The 22,280-nt window shown below is 44.6% G+C and overlaps 1 non-coding gene across 1 annotated transcript; it reads right to left on the reverse strand.

Annotated features, from left to right (window-relative positions):
• Positions 1-18,660: 18,660 nt before the first annotated feature.
• On the reverse strand, positions 18,661-18,732 carry TRNAE-UUC (transfer RNA glutamic acid (anticodon UUC)). The gene has a single exon. It is a non-coding gene; the product is annotated as a tRNA-Glu (tRNA).
• Positions 18,733-22,280: the final 3,548 nt, after the last annotated feature.

Consider the following 22,280-nt stretch of genomic DNA (forward strand, 5'->3'; position numbering starts at 1 on the left):
TCTCTCATTCTCTCACTGTTCCAACCTCAGATCTCTCATTCACTGTTCCAACCTCAGATCTCTCATTCTCTCACTGTTCCAACCTCAGATCTCTCATTCACTGTTCCAACCTCAGATCTCTCATTCTCTCACTGTTCCAACCTCAGATATCTCATTCACTGTTCCAACCTCAGATCTCTCATTCTCTCACTGTTCCAACCTCAGATCTCTCATTCTCTCACTGTTCCAACCTCAGATCTCTCATTCTCTCACTGTTCCAACCTCAGATCTCTCATTCTCTCACTGTTCCAACCTCAGATCTCTCATTCACTGTTCCAACCTCAGATCTCTCATTCTCTCACTGTTCCAACCTCAGATATCTCATTCACTGTTCCAACCTCAGATCTCTCATTCTCTCACTGTTCCAACCTCAGATCTCTCATTCTCTCACTGTTCCAACCTCAGATCTCTCATTCTCTCACTGTTCCAACCTCAGATCTCTCATTCTCTCACTGTTCCAACCTCAGATCTCTCATTCTCTCACTGTTCCAACCTCAGATCTCTCATTCTCTCACTGTTCCAACCTCAGATATCTCATTCACTGTTCCAACCTCAGATCTCTCATTCTCTCACTGTTCCAACCTCAAATCTCTCATTCTCTCACTGTTCCAACCTCAGATATCTCATTCACTGTTCCAACCTCAGATCTCTCATTCTCTCACTGTTCCAACCTCAGATATCTCATTCACTGTTCCTACCTCAGATCTCTCATTCTCTCACTGTTCCTACCTCAGATCTCTCATTCTCTCACTGTTCCTACCTCAGATCTCTCATTCTCTCACTGTTCCTACCTCAGATCTCTCATTCTCTCACTGTTCCAACCTCAGATCTCTCATTCTCTCACTGTTCCAACCTCAGATATCTCATTCACTGTTCCAACCTCAGATCTCTCATTCTCTCACTGTTCCAACCTCAGATATCTCATTCACTGTTCCAACCTCAGATCTCTCATTCTCTCACTGTTCCAACCTCAGATATCTCATTCACTGTTCCAACCTCAGATATCTCATTCACTGTTCCAACCTCAGATATCTCATTCACTGTTCCAACCTCAGATATCTCATTCACTGTTCCAACCTCAGATCTCTCATTCTCTCACTGTTCCTACCTCAGATCTCTCATTCTCTCACTGTTCCTACCTCAGATCTCTCATTCTCTCACTGTTCCAACCTCAGATCTCTCATTCTCTCACTGTTCCAACCTCAGATCTCTCATTCTCTCACTGTTCCAACCTCAGATCTCTCATTCTCTCACTGTTCCAACCTCAGATCTCTCATTCTCTCACTGTTCCAACCTCAGATCTCTCATTCTCTCACTGTTCCAACCTCAGATCTCTCATTCTCTCACTGTTCCAACCTCAGATCTCTCATTCTCTCACTGTTCCAACCTCAGATCTCTCATTCTCTCACTGTTCCAACCTCAGATCTCTCATTCTCTCACTGTTCCTACCTCAGATCTCTCATTCTCTCACTGTTCCAACCTCAGATCTCTCATTCTCTCACTGTTCCAACCTCAGATCTCTCATTCTCTCACTGTTCCAACCTCAGATCTCTCATTCTCTCACTGTTCCAACCTCAGATCTCTCATTCTCTCACTGTTCCAACCTCAGATCTCTCATTCTCTCACTGTTCCAACCTCAGATCTCTCATTCTCTCACTGTTCCAACCTCAGATCTCTCATTCTCTCACTGTTCCAACCTCAGATATCTCATTCACTGTTCCAACCTCAGATATCTCATTCACTGTTCCTACCTCAGATCTCTCATTCTCTCACTGTTCCAACCTCAGATCTCTCATTCTCTCACTGTTCCTACCTCAGATCTCTCATTCTCTCACTGTTCCAACCTCAGATCTCTCATTCTCTCACTGTTCCAACCTCAGATCTCTCATTCTCTCACTGTTCCAACCTCAGATCTCTCATTCTCTCACTGTTCCAACCTCAGATCTCTCATTCTCTCACTGTTCCAACCTCAGATCTCTCATTCTCTCACTGTTCCAACCTCAGATCTCTCATTCTCTCACTGTTCCAACCTCAGATATCTCATTCACTGTTCCAACCTCAGATATCTCATTCACTGTTCCAACCTCAGATCTCTCAATCACTCTTCCTACCTCAGATCTCTCATTCTCTCACTGTTCCTACCTCAGATCTCTCATTCTCTCACTTCTCTCTCCTCTTTGTTCTCTTTGCTTCCCTTTTCCTTTTTTTCCTCTGAGATTTTATTTTTCGTCTTTACTTTGTCGAGTTTAATTATTAAAATTTTAATCTCTTGTGTGTTTTTTTTTTTTACTGCAGCTTGATATATAATTTTTTCCCTCTCTTGTTTTCCTTTACTACACTATCCTCTTTACTCCTCCATTCTCTTTACTACTCTCTTCTTTTTACTTCTTTATCCCCATTATTACATTTTCCTCTTTGCTACGCTCATCATTGCTGTATTCTGGTCTTTACTAATCTGTTTCCCTTTACTACAATCCTCTTTATTTCACTCTGATCTTGACTGTTCCTAACACCTGCGTCTTCTACAGTATTAGACACAGGTGTTGACCTGTTCTATGTTGTTTTAAAAACATAAGAACATAAGAAAGAAGGAACACTGCAACAGGCCTACTGACCCATGCGGAGCAGGTCCATGTCCCCCCCTCGGATTAGCCCAATGACCCACCCAGTCTGGTCACCTCCACTCAAGGAAGGAGTACGGCACCAGACCCAGAAGCACCAGCTAGTCAGGTCCAACTCACACCCACCCACACCTACTCATGTATTTATCTAACCTATTTTTAAAACTACACAACGTTTTAGCCTCAATAACTGTACTCGGGAGTTTGTTCCACTCATCCACAACTCTATTACCAAACCAGTGCTTTCCTATATCCTTCCTGAATCTGAGTTTTTCCAACTTAAAACCATTGCTGCGAGTCCTGTCTTGGCTGGAAATTTTCAGCACGCTATTTACATCCCCTTTATTTATTCCTGTTTTCCATTTATACACCTTAATCATATCCCCCCTAATTCTACGCTCCAGCATACTCGTCTAACATACCCCTTTAACATACTCGTCCAACACACTCCTCCACCACACTCCAACACACTCCTCCACCACACTCCAACACACTCCTCCACCACCTCCAACACACTCCTCCACCACCTCCAACACACTCCTCCACCACCTCCAACACACTCCTCCACCACCTCCAACACACTCCTCCACCACCTCCAACACACTCCTCCACCACACTCCAACACACTCTTCCGCACTACATGCTGTAGTTCTATAAATTGAATCTTATATCCCCAGTCCAGCTCTATGTTCTGACTCAGGACTTCCCTCTCTCCTCTCCCACTCTTCTTTCCCCTCTCTTCTTCTACTGTTTCCCCTCTACTCTCTTGTTTCCTCTCCCCTCTCCTACTGTTTCCCCACAACTTCATACATATATATATATATATATATATATATATATATATATATATATATATATATATATATATATATATGTCGTGCCGAATATGTAAAACTGGTCAATTAGCAAGAACTCATTTAAAATTAAGTCCGTTCTGAAATTTTCTCTTCTACGTTTAAAGATATATTTTTTTCATTAATGTTAATGTAAATTTTTTTTGATTTTGCACCAAAAGAATCTTAGAAAACTTACCTAACCTTATTATAACAAGAGTAATTTATTTTAGCCTAACCCAACTAAATATATTTTAAATACGTTTACAATAATTAAGCACTAAGCAAACACATCAAATATATTTTTTTCGTTAGGTTCAGAATGATTTTGACGAAATTATTGCCTTCAAGAGAGAGCTGGACAGATACCTAAAGTCGGTGCCGGATAAGCCGGGCTGTGGCTCGTACGTTGGACTGCGTGCGGCCAGCAGTAACAGCCTAGTTGATCAGGCCCTGATCCATCTGGAGGCCTGGTCATGGACCGGGCCGCGGGGGCGTTGATCCCCGGAATAACCTCCAGGTAACCTCCAGGTACACAAATTTTCACTTGTCCTATATGGCAAGTTGAGCGTTGCTATTTAAGCCAAGATCGCAAGTTCTGCCTATTCGGCACGACATTATATATATATATATATATATATATATATATATATATATATATATATATATATATATATATATATATATATATGCAATAAGATAATAGTAAACGGGTGATTTCAGAATATGCAAAACAACCACTGTGAAAGAATAGAGAAGTTCCAAGCACTTTCGTGACTACTCACATTATCAAGGAACAATGAAAGTAAAGAATCAAAGGAAGGTATATAAAGGGGTAGCCCACACTTCACTATCAGATCCCACAACAACGAAACACCTGACGCGAGACAGCAGGTCCGCCGGCCGAACTAGACAGGTCCTTCACACAACCCACCAACAAACTATTCTACTCAAGAAATAAGAAATTTAAAAAAATATTATTTGTCCAATGTATTATTAAATTCTTCCCAAATTCTATTAATTATAAATGGATCTAATTTATATAAACCAAAGGAAATATTCATATTATTGTCAAAACTGCTTTTTATGAAACAAGATTCAATTATATTCCTGTCGACCATGGACTTGCTTGATACTACTTTCTCAACTTTTTGAAAATCAATTGGATGGTTAAAATCTCTTACATGAATAAATAGAGCATTGGAATCTTGTCCAGTTCTAATGCTATATTTATGCTTATACATTAAAAAAAAAAAAAAAAAAAAAAAAAACTTTTGATAAAGAATTTCCCCCAAATTGCTGACGGATGTGTCTATAAGATTCTTTGTAAAATTTGCGATAAAGTTTATTACGGTCAAACTGGTAAAAATCTCTAAGATTAAAACAACATAAATATAGCATTAGAACTGGACAAGATTCCAATGCTCTATTTATTCATGTAAGAGATTTTAACCATCCAATTGATTTTCAAAAAGCTGAGAAAGTAGTATCAATCAAGTCCATGGTCGACAGGAATATAATTGAATCTTGTTTCATAAAAAGCAGTTTTGACAATATGAATATTTCCTTTGGTTTATATAAATTAGATCCATTTATAATTAATAGAATTTGGAAAGAATTTAATAATACATTGGACAAATAATAATTCTTTAAATTTCTTATTTCTTGAGTAGAATAGTTTGTAATAAAGTTGGTAGAATTACCGACAATATGTAAAGTAAAAGAACACAAGTGCAACTAATGTGACATTTTATTGTGGCAACATTTCGCTCTCCAGGAGCTTTATCAAGCCATTACAGTGTAATGGCTCGATAAAGCTCCTGGAGAGCGAAACATTGCCACAATAAAATGTCACATTAGTTGCACTTGTGTCCTTTTACTTTACAGTAGAATAGTTTGTTGGTGGGTTGTATGAAGGACCTGTCTAGTTGGGCCGGCGGGCCTGCTGTCTCGCGTCAGGTGTTTCGTTGTTGTGGGATCTGATAGTGAGGTGTGGGCTACCCTTTTATATACCTTCCTTTGATGTTTTACTTTCATTGTTCCTTGATAATGTGAGTAGTCACGAAAGCGCCTGGAACTTCTCTATTCTTTCACAGTGGTTGTTTTGCATATATATATATATATATATATATATATATATATATATATATATATATATATATATATATATATATATATATATATATATATATATATATATATATATATATATATATATATATATATATATATATATATAATATTAATTATAATTTGCCATATACATAACTATTCATATGTATATATAAATTTCAGTGGCTAACTGAGCATTGTACCCTATCATATACATTATTTTTTTATGACATTTATAATTCAGAGTGCACATCAGAACACCGCGAGTGCACCGTTACGGTGCACCTCATAAAACCGCTCCCGTTATTGAGCATTTAATATAGAAACTGCTGGGTTATAACTATCTGGCCGTTATAGAGCCATCGTTGATCGCGAGTGCGGTTTATGGTGCTCGTTATTCATTATTCATTATTATTTTACTCTCGTTCACTTATACAGAGATGTTATTGCAGTTTGTGATATGTTTGGTTTAATAGGTAAGGATTGTATCATCTGTGTTTTCTAACTAGAAGTCAAGAACAGCAAATTATTTTTTTAGGGTGCTCGAGTGGTCACTGAAATGAAGAATTTCGGGTTCTCATGAACGTACGCATTTTAGCTAGTGTAGCCTAGGATCTCAGATTATGAAAATAAATGGTATAAAATACCGACACAATGGAAACATAAACACATATGCAGTTTAATGTGATCCTTTATTGACAACGTTTCGCCCACACAATGGGCTTTTTCAAGTCACACACAGATCTACCTGGGGTGGAAGGTACGGGAGAAATTTTTAGTCAGGTTCAGAATGTTGAGGTCAGGTGGAGAATGCTGCATCTGATGATCTACCGGGCGGGGTTATAGAGTCTTGGGTAGCTTGGCAGGGGTATTGGACAAGTTGTGAGTAGACCTTCTGTAGTGTTCTATGTTCTTTGTGGGATAGCGATGAAGAAGTTTCTTGGCGAGTGGTTCAGCTATGTTGTAGAAGCCGTTGTTCTGGTTGAAATTGTTGGTTACAGAGATAAGCGATGATTCCAGGATTCTTCGGTATTGAGTGTTGTCTTCTGTGGCGATAAGTCTTGAGTTTCTGTAGTTAATTAAATTGTTGTGTGAATTGCGATGTTGTACACAGGCATTCCTTGTATCGTCAGTCCTGCTTGCGTATTGGTGTTCTGAAATACGTGTTTGGAGGTCTCTTGATGTTCCGCCCACGTATAATTTGTTGCAGTCATTGCAAGGGATTATTTATACCCCTGCAGAAGATATAAGCTTGTCCTGTCTACTACTGGTGATGTCCTTGATGGTCGTAGTTGTGGAGGTAGATACTTGGAATGATGTATTGGAAAAGATGTTGGAAACAAGTTTGGCAATGGAGTTGGTGGGGAGGACTATGTATCTCTTCTCAGCAGTGTCTTCCCTGGGTGTGTTGAAGATGTTTAATGCCCGTCGTCTGCAGTCTCTGATGAAGTGACGAGGATAGTGGAGTTTTGAAAATACTTGTTCAATTATAGTGCATTCTTCCTCAAGGAACTCATTGCTGCAGATTCTGAGTGCGCGCAGGAAGAAGCCTATAATTACACCACGTTTAGTTTTGGTGTCGTGGTGAGAGTAGAAGTGGAGAAGATCGTTTTGGTTGGTTGGTTTTCGATAGACTTTAAAACGAAGTTCATGGTCAGTTTTAGAGAAGAACATCAAGGAAAGGAAGTGTTGTCGACTTCTTCAAGTGTGAACTGGATTGAGAGCTCGACCTGGTTGAGCTTGTCTTGGAGAGCTTGAACGTTGAAGCGCCTGGGAGTTATGAGGAGAATGTCGTCAACATAACTGAGCCCGGTGACAGTCGAAGGAATAATGGTGGAGAAACGCTCGGCTTCCAGATGTTCCATGTATAAGTTCGCCAGGACGGCACTGAGTGGCGAGCCCATGGGTAGACCAAAAGTCTGTTAAAAGAGGTGATTTTCGAAAGAGAAACACGTAAAGCCGACACATAGTTCAACGAGGTCGATGAAATCGCTGGCTGGAATAGGAAGATCAAGTGAATCGTCAATTTTTCTGCGCAGGAGATCGATGGCTTGTGTAGTAGGTACTTTGGTGAATAGGGAAGTTACGTCAAGGCTGGAAAGTTTCTTGTTCCTGATGTTGATGTTGCGAATGCGATTGAGAAGATCACCCGAGTGTTTGAGATGTGCTGGACTGATAGTGCCCAAGAGTTTGGAGAGGTGTTTTGCGAGAATTCCTGAGAGTTGGTGGGGAGCACTGCCTATTCCCGAAGATATGGGCCTCAATGGGATACCAGGCTTGTGAGTTTTTGGTAGGCCGTACATTCTGGCAGGTCTGGGGTTGCTGGGTATGGTGTGCAGAAGTTTCTTCCCTTGTTCTGAGTTCCTCAGAATGCGGGGAGTCCTTTGAAGAAAAGTTTTAGTAAGGTTGTCCACTTGGTTAGCTGTGAGAGGTTTGTAGGTATCTGGGTCATTAAGTAGATTGAGCATTTTGTTCCTGTAGTCGTCATTGTTCATGATAACAACACCACCTCCTTTATCAGCGGTGGTGACCCTGATGGTCGTGTCTTCTGCTAAACCTTTAAGTGCAATGATGTAACGTCGAGGTATGACTGGTAAGCTGCATGTAGAGATGGCTGCTGAGATGATGCCTTGAAGAAAACCTTTTTGGAAGTCGGAGTCATTGTGTCTGTAGTTTTTGGCGATGTAATTGAGGTCTTGTTTTGGTTTCGTAATTCCTGTTGCGAATTTGAGGCCTAGGCTGAGGGCATCGGTTTCTGTGGTTGATAGTGGACGAGATGAAAGATTTTGAATAATGTCAGGTCTTCCTAAACTTTTCCATTGACTATTATCGCAGAGAGTTTGTAGTTTTCTAGCAAGTCTGATCTTCTGTTGAACATTCGCTGTGGTAACTCTGCTGTGGATGATTTCGGCGGTGCGTCTGTTCATGTTGCCCCGAAGTGCTGTGCCTAGTGTTCTGGCTTGGAGAAAAGCTTCCTGTGTGGGCGAAACGTTGTCAATAAAGGATCACATTAAACTGCATATGTGTTTATGTTTCCATCTCAGATTATCATTAATGTTAGGAAAGTGATGAGGTTAGAGATACTTCCAGGTGTGGGAATGTTACGTGGTTATTTTACATCAGCTTTGAACCCACTTAAAGTTGATTTTTTTATGTATTAAGTTGGTCTTCAATTCAGATCACTTGATTTTTTTTTTTGGCCAGTCAGTTGTTGTTTTTTCTAAGTCTGTTTGAACGCGTAAAGACGTAGTGATGGTGACAGGAACGATAGTATTTTGTGATGGTGTAGGAACGACAGTATGTTGTGATGGTGGTAGGAACGAGAGTATGTCGTGATGGTGACAGGAACGACAGTATGTTGTGGTGGTGGTAGGAACGAGAGTATGTTGTGATGGTGACAGGAACGACAGTATGTTGTGGTGGTGGTAGGAACGACAGTATGTTGTGATGGTGGTAGGAACGAGAGTATGTCGTGATGGTGACAGGAACGACAGTATGTTGTGGTGGTGGTAGGAACGAGAGTATGTTGTGATGGTGACAGGAACAACAGTATGTTGTGGTAGTGGTAGGAACGACAGTATGTTGTGATGGTGGTAGGAACGAGAGTATGTCGTGATGGTGACAGGAACGACAGTATGTTGTGGTGGTGGTAGGAACGAGAGTATGTTGTGATGGTGACAGGAACAACAGTATGTTGTGGTTGTGGTAGGAACGACAGTATGTTGTGATGGTGGTAGGAACGAGAGTATGTCGTGATGGTGACAGGAACGACAGTATGTTGTGGTGGTGGTAGGAACGAGAGTATGTTGTGATGGTGACAGGAACAACAGTATGTTGTGGTGGTGGTAGGAACGACAGTATGTTGTGATGGTGGTAGGAACGAGAGTATGTCGTGATGGTGACAGGAACGACAGTATGTCGTGATTGTGGTAGGAACGACAGTATGTTGTGATGGTGGTAGTAAGGAAAGTTGCTGTAATGGTGGTATAAGGGGATCGCAGAAATAAGTTGGACCATCACAGGCAGGGAGAACCATCCTGGCAGGGAGAGCCACTCTGGCAGGGAGAACCACCCTGGCAGGGTGAATCACCCATGCCAAGTCATTATACCAGCAACCATTTCCTGGGTGAGTCGCTAATCGCTGCCCACATCAACCCAGGCGACACCAAAACATCCGTAATTATGTAACTTTTAGTAGCATTCCCCTTATTAGCCTCTGTGTAGGATGGCGATACACAACTCCGGTCGGAGAAACATACACATCGTTGTATAACATACACAATACCAAGAGGATAATGAATTAGACACATGTGCTGACAACCCCCACCCGGGCCGCCAAAGTCGGGTCACCATCTGGAGAAGACCTGGGCCGCGACAACGCCGGTCAACCTACCACTACTACTACTAGGCACATGTACAACATCTGGTATCTTCTACTGGTCTTAATTTTACAAGTGACTGACAGAAGGGACACTGGTATGTAATTGAAGAATGAGACATTTTGTGGGAATCTGTATTGAGGAAACGTTTCGCCAGTCAGCTGCTTCTTCAGTCTCTTCTTATATCCTCTGTGTATTGAATGAAACTAGTCACTGGTTAGTGAAACGTCGTCAGCTGAAGAGACTCGGGTGTTGTAATAATGTTGGTAGAATTACCCACAATGTGTCAAGTAAAAGGACACAAGCGCAACTAATGTGACAATTTATTGTGGCAACGTTTCGCTCTTCAGGAGCTTTGTTAAGCGAAACGTTGCCACAATAAAATGTCACACTTGTTGCATTTGTGTCCTTTTACTTAACATACCCAGGTGTTGTACATGTGCCCAGTACCTCTCATAGACAGGTGTAAGTCTATCAGCTACACGAGGGTCATTAAGGCTGTACATCACTTATACACCACAAGAATACTTTCTCCGTTAAAATGGGGACTACAATAAACTCTCAGTGTATACGCTGAGAAATATTCACCTCTTTCACTCATATATGATTGGTTGGTCAATGGAGTCTCAAGCCTTTCACCACCAATCAAGAATACTTTAATCCCTAAAATAAGGAAGAAAGTCAGCTTACAGCATACATACGCTGAGAGCAATACTCCTAGTGTATATACGTTGCATCACGCCAGCTGCTGTGGTGGCTACACCAACAACGACAGTAATGAGGCGAGAGTCTAACAACAGTATTGAGTTATGCGAAGCCTAGACACTCTCCCATTATGGCTGTCACCCTTTTATGACGTTTTTATATATATTTTACGTTCAGTTTAGTGGTAGTGAAGGGAGAGAGGAACGTGTGGGTAGCACACGTTCCTCACGCAGCCTGGTGGTACCTCATGGCCACAGTAGTCCAATAATGGGTAATGGAATGGATAATTTACATTAAAATTTTAGCACACATAATATACACCGAGAAGGTGTGTTAAATTCTTATTTTAGGTATTAAAGTATTCTTAACTGGTGGTGGACATGTGAAATGCAGCCTCATATATATATATATATATATATATATATATATATATATATATATATATATATATATATATATATATATATATTATATATATATATATGTATTATATATATATATATATTATATGTATTATATATATATATATATTATATATATATTATATATGTATTATATATATATATATTATATATGTATTATATATATATTATATATATATATTATATATATATTATATATGTATTATATATATATATTATATATATATATATGTATTATATATATATATATATTATATGTATTATATATATATATATATATATATATATATATATATATATATATATATATATATATATATATATATATATATATATATATATATATATGTTAGTTACCATTTGGTCCTAGGCACATGTCGGGTGAAGTAGAGTGTCTTGTCCAATATATTTTTGAGAGAACATAACCTTCTTGTACCCCCCTTCCATCTTTCTTCCCTCTCTCTCTCTTTCTCTCCTGTTCTAGGCTCCATCTCCTTCCACCAGAGCATAAGTAAGCCTTCAAAGGTAGGCCTCCCTTCCTTATCTCATCTTATCAACTCTATACTCTTCTCCATTCCTCTCTCTCCCCTCACCTGCTCTATCTCCCCTCTCCCATATCAGTTTTCCCTCCTACTCTTGGCGTTTCTCTATCTCTCCCTCTTCGCCTACTTTTAATTCTCTCCTTTCTCTCAGGCTCCTTTACTAAGCAACTGTTATATATTTTAATTCTTCCATCTATTCTTATCTCATCTCCCCCCCCGTCTCTCTCTCTCTCTCTCTCTCTCTCTCTCTCTCTCTCTCTCTCTCTCTCTCTCCTACCTATATATAGCTCCCGATATACTCCGGACCGCGGGGGCGCTGACCCCCGAAAATATTCATGTATCCTTCAGGGTCTTTAAGAAGAAGAGAACACCCCAACCATCACCACTACCACATTCCCCACCCCCCAGGGGCCCTTAACCCCCGGGGCTCTCATCCAGCAGCCCCAGGGGTCCCCCAAGTCAAATACGGGTCGGGCCTTGATTAAATCTGCATGCATTTGGGGACTGTTAGAGCAGTGAGTGAAGGAGGATAGAAATAACGGGATGAAACATTATGTGCTGAGATATGGGGAATGGGTGAAAGGGAAGAGGAGGAGGAGGAGGAGGAGGAGAGAAAGGGGAAGAGAGAAAGAGAGAGAAAATCAGAGGGGGAGTGAGAGATTTTTATTTGCATTTTCGACGTTTGTGTCTGTGTAAAGTGAGTAGAGATTCTTTCCTGATAAGGGTCACAACAATACTGTTTGGAGTACATTGTCGAAGACCGTTGAGGTAAAGTCTTCTCCAGGCTGAGGGACTGATCACCTCAGTACTACCACTTCAGGGCCGAGGGACTGATCACCTCAGTACTACCACTTCAGGGCCGAGGGACTGACATCAGTTTTTCCTCACGTTTCATAGTTCTTGGATTCTAAGTTATTACTGCGTATTTAATTGTTATGTAATGTATGATAGGTAAGTCATCCTGTTTGTCTGTATGCCTGCCTACCAGCCTGCCTGTCAGCCTACCTGCCTACCAGCCTGCCTGTCAGCCTACCTGCCTACCAGCCTGCCTGTCAGCCTACCTGCCTACCAGCCTGCCTGTTAGCCTACATGCCTACCAGCCTGCCTGTTAGCCTACCTGCCTACCAGCCTGCCTGTCAGCCTACCTGCCTACCAGCCTGCCTGTCAGCCTACCTGCCTACCAGCCTGCCTGTCAGCCTACCTGCCTACCAGCCTGCCTGTTAGCCTACATGCCTACCAGTCTGCCTGTCAGCCTACCTGCCTACCAGCCTGCCTGTCAGCCTACCTGCCTACCAGCCTGCCTGTCAGCCTACCTGCCCACCAGCCTGCCTGTTAGCCTACATGCCTACCAGCCTGCCTGTTAGCCTACATGCCTACCAGCCTGCCTGTCAGCCTACCTGCCTACCAGCCTGCCTGTCAGCCTACCTGCCTACCAGCCTGCCTGTCAGCCTACCTGCCTACCAGCCTGCCTGTCAGCCTACCTGCCTACCAGCCTGCCTGTCAGCCTACCTGCCTACCAGCCTGCCTGTCAGCCTACCTGCCTACCAGCCTTCCTATTAGCCTACCTGCCTACCAGCCTGCCTGCCAGCCTACCTGCCTACCAGCCTGCCTGCCAGCCTACCTGCCTACCAGCCTGCCTGTCAGCCTACCTGCCTACCAGCCTGCCTGTCAGCCTACCTGCCTACCAGCCTGCCTGTTAGCCTACCTGCCTACCAGCCTGCCTGTCAGCCTACCTGCCTACCAGCCTGCCTGTTAGCCTACCTGCCTACCAGCCTGCCTGCCAGCCTACCAGCCTGCCTGTTAGCCTACCTGCCTACCAGCCTGCCTGCCAGCCTACCTGATTGTCTCACTCATCAATCTGATTTTAATATTTATATTTTTCAGACTTCCTCTCGTCTGCAACTTTGAAAATTCCGTAATGAAAGTCATCAAGAAAAACGTACAATTCAGTGAAAATCAGAAAATCTTAAAAGTCTATAATTCTGGGGTTGTAATTAAGAGGTGATTATTTGAGACCTCTTCTTAATTGCTGATTTAATTATAGGGATTCTGCATGAGGGATATTATGATCACTTTAAGAGTATTATATATTATGATGAACGAGGGGTATCTCTTTTTCCCCTCTCTCTCTCTCAGCTACCCCCTCAGTATTCCCACTCTGAGCTCCTCTCTCTCTCTCTCTCTCTCTCTCAGGTACCTTCAGTCTCCCCTCTCTCAGCCTCCCTACCTATTCTTTCCTAAGCCTCTTTCTCTTCCCTCTCTCCAGTTCTTCATAGCACCCCTATTCCACTGCCAATCCATCTCTCTCAATCGTGTCTAGGCTTACTGTCTCTCTGTGGCTTAATCAGTCCAATATAAAGAAGAATAGTGAAGATCAGAATGAGTTTGAGGTAATCAGTCCCTCAGCCTAGAGCCGATGTAATCAGTCAATCATTCTCAATAAGAATACATCATATATGGGAAGAATGGGCTTATATGAAGCAGTAGTAGGCGGTGTCACCTTTGAATAAATCACATTCAAGAAATATTGCTTGAACTAAGGGAGAGAATCAGATTTGTTCCTGGAGGACGTGGCTGATCACCCAGGCTGTGACCGTAATATGTTCATTCTTTATGCAGGCAACATAAAACAACAGCCTGGTTGATCAGGGGATCACCAGGCTTGCTGAGCGAGGAGAAAAACTATTGAGAGCCTTCTCAAATATGTTGCTAACCTGCAACATACCCGAGACAGACAGAGACAGAGAGAAAAGAAGGCTGAAATGTCTTTAGCAGTGTATAGTTTCAGTCGCGTCTGTCTACGTCGTTATCTCTGTTTTGGACCCACTTACCCTTTCTCCCTCCCTCCCTCCCTCCCTCCCTCCCTCTCTCTCTCTCTCTCTCTCTCTCTCTCTCTCTCTCTCTCTCTCTCTCTCTCTCTCTCTCTCTCTCTCTCTCTCTTTCTCTTTCTCTTTCTCTTTCTCTTTGAAGAAGTCAGTAGCGTCACCACGAGGGAAGAACCAGCGTCACCACGAGGGAAGAACCAGCGTCACCACGAGGGAAGAACCAGCGTCACCACGAGGGAAGAACCAGCGTCACCACGAGGGAATAACCAGCGTCACCACAAGGTAAGAACCAGCGTCACCACGATGGAAGAACCAGCGTCACCACGAGGGAAGAACCAGCGTCACCACGAGGGAAGAACCAGCGTCACCACGAGGGAATAACCAGCGTCACCACAAGGTAAGAACCAGAGTCACCACTAGGGAAGAACCAGCGTCACCACGAGGTAAGAACCAGCGTCACCACAAGGGAAGAACCAGCGTCACCACGAGGGAAGAACCAGCGTCGCCACGAGGGACGAACCAGCGTCACCACGAGGGACGAACCAGCGTCACCACGAGGGAAGAACCAGCGTCACCACGAGGGACGAACCAGCGTCACAACGAGGGACGAACCAGCGTCACCACGAGAGACAAACCAGCGTCACCACAAGGGGATAACCAGCGTCACCACGAGGGACGAACCAGCGTCACCACGAGGGAAGAACCAGCGTCACCACTAGGGAAGAACCAGCGTCACCACGAGGGACGAACCAGCGTCACAACGAGGGACGAACCAGCGTCACCACGAGGGGATAACCAGCGTCACCACGAGGGACGAACCAGCGTCACCACGAGGGAAGAACCAGCGTCACCACTAGGGAAGAACCAGCGTCACCACGAGGGACGAACCAGCGTCACAACGAGGGACGAACCAGCGTCACCACGAGGGGATAACCAGCGTCACCACGAGGGACGAACCAGCGTCACCACGAGGGAAGAACCAGCGTCACCACGAGGGACGAACCAGCGTCACAACGAGGGACGAACCAGCGTCACCACGAGGGGATAACCAGCGTCACCACGAGGGACGAACCAGCGTCACCACTAGGGAAGAACCAGCGTCACCACGAGGGACGAACCAGCGTCACAACGAGGGACGAACCAGCGTCACCACGAGGGGATAACCAGCGTCACCACGAGGGACGAACCAGCGTCACCACGAGGGAAGAACCAGCGTCACCACGAGGGACGAACCAGCGTCACAACGAGGGACGAACCAGCGTCACCACGAGGGGATAACCAGCGTCACCACGAGGGACGAACCAGCGTCACCACGAGGGAAGAACCAGCGTCACCACTAGGGAAGAACCAGCGTCACCACGAGGGACGAACCAGCGTCACAACGAGGGACGAACCAGCGTCACCACGAGGGGATAACCAGCGTCACCACGAGGGACGAACCAGCGTCACCACGAGGGAAGAACCAGCGTCACCACTAGGGAAGAACCAGCGTCACCACGAGGGACGAACCAGCGTCACAACGAGGGACGAACCAGCGTCACCACGAGGGGATAACCAGCGTCACCACGAGGGACGACCCAGCGTCACCACGAGGGAAGAACCAGCGTCACCACGAGGGACGAACCAGCGTCACGAGGGACGAACCAGCGTCACCACGAGGGGATAACCAGCGTCACCACGAGGGACGAACCAGCGTCACCACGAGGGAAGAACCAGCGTCACCACGAGGGACGAACCAGCGTCACCACTAGGGAAGAACCAGCGTCACCACGAGGGACGAACCAGCGTCACAACGAGGGACGAACCAGCGTCACCACGAGGGACGAACCAGAGTCACCACGAGGGAAGAACCAGCGTCACCACGAGGGAAGAACCAGCGTCACCACGAGGGAAGAACCAGCGTCACCACTAGGGAAGAACCAGCGTCACCACGAGGGAAGAACCAGCGTCACCACGAGGGAAGAACCAGCGTCACCACGAGGGAAGAACCAGCGTCACCACGAGGGAAGAACCAGCGTCACCACGAGGGAAGAACCAGCGAGACACAGACCAACCACACATCATCTGGATAATTCTAAATAGTAACATTACTAATAGCTGTAGTAACTACTGCTCTCTCTCGTCCTCGCCAGGCTTTTTCTATCCTCCCCACCGTCCCGCCGTCCTGATGTCTCCTCCCCATCTTGCTCTCTCCTTCCCACTTCCTCCTCGCCCTGCTCTCGCCTCCCCACCTTCTCCCCACCAGCTGGAGTTTCCCACACTCACCGGTATTATTGTTTTCGCTCGACTCCCTTCATAAATGGGGTCGGCGTCAGCGTGTGCCGGGGAGAGAGAGAGAGAGATACTACTCGGAAAGAGAGAGCAAGAGAGAGAGGGTGAGGAAGGAGAAAAAAAAAGAGTAGGTTGGTAGACAGCAACCATCCAGGGAGGTGCTATCGTACCGTCAGTAGGTTGGTAGACAGTGACCATCCAGGGAGGTGCTATCGTACCGTCAGTAGGATGGTAGACAACAACCATCCATGGAGATGCTATCGTACCGTCAGTAGGATGGTAGACAGCAACCATCCAGGGAGGTGCTATCGTACCGTCAGTAGGTTGGTAGACAGTGACCATCCAGGGAGGTGCTATCGTACCGTCAGTAGGATGGTAGACAACAACCATCCATGGAGATGCTATCGTACCGTCAGTAGGATGGTAGACAGCAACCATCCAGGGAGGTGCTATCGTACCGTCAGTAGGTTGGTAGACAGTGACCATCCAGGGAGGTGCTATCGTACCGTCAGTAGGTTAGTAGACAGCAACCATCCAGGGAGGTGCTATCGCACCGTCAGTAGGTTGCTAGACAGCAACCATCCAGGGAGGTGCTATCGTACCGTCAGTAGGTTGGTAAGCAGCAACCATCGAGGGAGGTGCTATCGCACCGTCAGTAGGTTGGTAGGCAACAACCATCCAGGGAGGTACTATCGTACCGCCAGTAGGTTAGTAGACAGCAACCATCCAGGGAGGTACTATCGTACCGTCAGTAGGTTGGTAGACAGCAACCATCCAGGGAGGTGCTATCGTACCGTCAGTAGGTTGGTAAACAGCAACCATCGAGGGAGGTGCTATCGTACCGTCAGTAGGTTGGTAGACAGCAACCATCCAGGGAGGTGCTATCGTACCGTCAGTAGGTTGGTAGACAGCAACCGTCCAGGGAGGCGCTATCGTACCGCCAGTAGGTTGGTAGACAGTGACCATCCAGGGAGGTGCTATCGTACCGTCAGTAGGTTGGTAGACAGCAACCATCGAGGGAGGTGCTATCGTACCGTCAGTAGGTTGGTAGACAGCAACCATCGAGGGAGGTGCTATCGTACCGCCAGTAGGTTGGTAGACAGTGACCATCCAGGGAGGTGCTATCGTACCGTCAGTAGGTTGGTAGACAGCAACCGTCCAGGTTGCTGTCTACCAACCGTCCAGGGACGTGTTGCAGGCTTGATCCTCCGTCTGCTCACCGCGAGGGAGACTCGCTTCCTATTTGTACTCAACCAAACGTTCTTGTTACAAATGCGACGACAATGATAGTGTGGATAACTAGAACTTACTAAACAAAAGATGAAAAGCCAGCGATCTCTCTCTAGGCTGGAGTACTGCTGGGTACTAACTGCCCTCTGAATTTATAAGAACCGTGAAGGTTCTCTGTACATTCTCCAGTCATGCACTTTCGTTTGCCTTGAAGGGGATTTAAATTTTTCCACCGAAGTGGCTAGTTTATTGTGCGTCCCATATCCATCCCGCGGAGGGTAGCGCAAGAGCATATGGATACACAGGACTATGAACTAGGCCCAAAAGTGTTAACAGGAGAACATCTGGATTTATGTATTCCCGTTAACCCTTTTGGGGCCTAGTTTCTAGTCCTGTGTATCCATATGCTCTCGCGCTACCCTCCACAAGATGGATATGGGAGGCACAATAAACTAGCCACTTCGGTGGCAAAATCTAAATCCCTTTCATGGCGAGACTGATAATGTACAGAGAATTTTCACAGCTCGTATATATTCAGTAAATCTTTCCAATTATTTCTTCCTCTCCAATCTACATTCATAATGATGAGTTTCCCTGGTTCATTCCTCTCGCTACCAGGAATGGACTCCATCCCTGAGTACTTCCAGTGAGTCATTAATTGTTTACAACTTTGAAAACAACTTCCCATGCCGGGAATCGAACCCGGGCCTCCTGGGTGAAAGCCAGGTATCCTAGCCACTAGACCACATGGGACTTACTTACCTCTCATGTTCCCTTGAAGTTATTAAAATAATAATTCAAATATAAACAAATAATAATAATAGTAATAATAATAATAATAATAATAATAATAATAATAATAATAATAATAATAATAATAATTTTAATCGCAAATTTACAAAGTTAAAAGAACAATTGGCGACCTATTTCCCCCACACCTTCCTCCATCCTCCATCTTCCCTCCTTCATCCTCCATCTTCCCTCCTCCATCCTCCATCTTCCCCCCTCCATCCTCCATCCCCCGACTCCCTAAATCCCTTCCCTCCTCCCTTAATTAAACACCAATAATCATTTGTACATTTTATTTGTATTTAGTGTATATAGAAGGGGGGGGGGTTCTTTCAATAAATAAAAAATATATATTATTAATATAAGCATGGATGAGCGCTAATTAAAGTTGTATAATAAAAATTGCCTGGAAGGCAACGCTCACATTTCACACACAGATTGCCGTGGTTCGATCCCTGGCACGGGTGGAAACAGTGGGAGTGTTTTCTTAAACCTGTTGTCTCTGCTCACCCAACAAGCAAGTAGGTTCTTGGGTGTTAGTCTACTGGCGTGGGTGGCATCCTGGGGGACAAGATTGAAGGACCCCAGTGGAAATAAGTTAGACAGTCCTCGATGACGCACTGACTTTCTTGGGTTACTCTGGGTGATTAACCCTCCGGGGTTAAAAATCCGAACAAAATCTTATCTACGGCGAGGCCTGGTCATGGACCGGGCCGTGGGGGCGTTGACCCCAGAATACCCTCCAGGTATACTCCAGGTAAACACTTGCTAACAGTGTCATTGTTATTCTTGGCTCTGATTCACTGCAGAAATACATCTGATACATCTCATACACAAGGTGAGTAACACACCGTGCAACACTTGGGTATCTCTATTGCTCGCAACGTTTCGCCTGCACAGCAGGCTTCTTCAGTTGAACAGAGAGGTGATTAACATACTGGAGAATTTGAGGTGTTCAGTCTTTTAGACTTGATGGAAGTGGAGATGTAATTTTGAAGTGGTGAGTCCCTCAGCCTTGACAGAAGTTATCCAGCTCCATAGTGTTGCTACTAACAAAAACCTTAATCTTTAAAGTGAACGAGTAAGCCAGCGGAAGGCTTCGGTCTAATGACCAAAAGCTACAGTCGTGGATCATCATATAACTAAGACTTGCGTTAGAAAACAATTGCCTTGTTTCTTAAGATTTAAGATAAGATTTCGTTCGGATTTTTAACCCCGGAGGGTTAGCCACCCAGGATAACCCAAGAAAGTCAGTGCGTCATCGAGGACTGTCTAACTTATTTCCATTGGGGTCCTTAATCTTGTCCCCCAGGATGCGACCCACACCAGTCGACTAACACCCAGGTACCTATTTGCTGCTAGGTGAACAGGACAACAGGTGTAAGGAAACGTGTCGAAATGTTTCCACCGGCCGGGAATCGAACCCGGGCCCTCCGTGTGTGAAGCGGGAGCTTTAGCCACCAGGCCACCGGCCTACCGCATTCCACTGAGTTATCAACTCAATAAAGATATCCAAATGCTTATTTCCTGTTCGTCATATTGTCGGTATTATTTGACATATTTATGATATCGTTACTGCAGCTCACCCCTACATCAATTACTTCCTCTCTCAGTCATTTAGAACTACACAACGATTACTAACAGCATGGCTGATCAGAGAAAGATTATTCAACCCTCCTTCATCATCGACAATATTTCAAGAATAAACTCCCCTTTATATACAAGACTCGATTTGCGAAATTTGGAGGCTGCGTATATGTGACTCTTAAAGTTAGGTTATGCTCGGTCCCTCAGAGCAGTGGGAGGTCGGTCAAAGGGGTTAATTTACGGGTGGAGAGAGTGCTTGGTGGATCATCTGTGTCCTTTCCAAGTTATGGATCCAATTTAGAGATGTCATATTTCGTTGGGGTGGCAGTGGCTTGGGCAGGAGAGAGGGTGTTCACTGGGCTTGACGGGTTACTGGTTACTCGATGATTACGAACATCTTAATAGTTACAAGAGTAGAACCATTAATAGGTGTATCTGACCTCTTTCCTGGAATGCGACGTACAGCAGTCGACTAACTCCCGAGTACTGATTTACTGCTAGATGAGCATGGAAAGCAAGCAAGAGGAGACTATCACCCAGCTGCCTATTTCTCTCATAGTCACGATCGTCAGTTCGTGGCTATGAGAACTAGTTAGTGGATTATATTCTGGCTGGTGTACTCTACCAACGTTTTTCCTTCATCGCTAAAATTTGCAGTCATCTTCCTCTTGTTCGTCTTAATTGATCTCTAATCTGTCGTAGGTTAGCGAGGCAGTATGCGTCAGTCCTAAATTCATAATCATTTGCACTAATGAAGTTCTTTTTCTTCAGTTGCTCCCCTGGCCTCTTCCTAATTAATTTTAAACAATGTGGACAGTGTCCTCCTTTAGTTGTTGGTGTGGGGACCCATAGCCATGGAGAAGTAAATTAAAAGGCTTCCAGGAAAGATATCGAAATTTCTCCTTGAGGCTGTTTTAATATTCCATTTCTGCCAACCATGAGAGTGTCAGGAATAACAGTAGAATTACCGACAAAATGCTAGGTAAGTGGACACAGATGTCCTTTCAGAAGCTTCAATACTTTCTTCTCTACCTTGTGGTTTCTATCTCGTTTCATTCTATCTTATACTCTTGTGGAGCATTGCCAACTCCGTTTTAGCTGTCACAGCTGTGGAAAATTCAAACATTAGCTTTGTTTCTCTTCTCAGCCTTGTTGCGTAGGGACCTTGTTGTGACCCTTATCAGGAAAGAATCTCTACTCACTTTACACAGACACAAACGTCGAAAATGCAAATAAAAATCTCTCACTCCCCCAGTGATTTTCTCTCTCTTTCTCTCTTCCCCTTTCTCTCCTCCTCCTCCTCCTCTTCCCTTTCACCCATTCCCCATATCTCAGCACATAATGTTTCATCCCGTTATTTCTATCCTCCTTCACTCACTGCTCTAACAGTCCCCAAATGCATGCAAATTTAATCAAGGCCCGACCCGTATTTGACTTGGGGGACCCCTGGGGCTGCTGGATGAGAGCCCCGGGGGTTAAGGGCCCCTGGGGGGGGGGGAATGTGGTAGTGGTGATGGTTGGGGTGTTCTCTTCTTCTTAAAGACCCTGAAGGATACATGAATATTTTCGGGGGTCAGCGCCCCCGCGGCCCGGAGTATATCGGGAGCTATACGACATATTGATATGTAGGAGAGAGAGAGAGAGAGAGAGAGACGGGGGGGGGGAGATGAGATAAGAATAGATGGAAGAATTAAAATATATAACAGTTGCTTAGTAAAGGAGCCTGAGAGAAAGGAAAGAATTAAAAGTAGGCGAAGAGGGAGAGATAGAGAAACGCCAAGAGTAGGAGGAAAAACTGATATGGGAGAGGGGAGATAGAGCAGGTGAGGGGAGAGAGAGGAATGGAGAAGAGTATAGAGTTGATAAGATGAGATAAGGAAGGGAGGCCTACCTTTGAAGGCTTACTTATGCTCTGGAGGAAGGAG

This window comes from Cherax quadricarinatus, chromosome 1 (assembly GCF_038502225.1).
Source record: "Cherax quadricarinatus isolate ZL_2023a chromosome 1, ASM3850222v1, whole genome shotgun sequence".
Taxonomy (NCBI): domain Eukaryota; kingdom Metazoa; phylum Arthropoda; class Malacostraca; order Decapoda; family Parastacidae; genus Cherax; species Cherax quadricarinatus.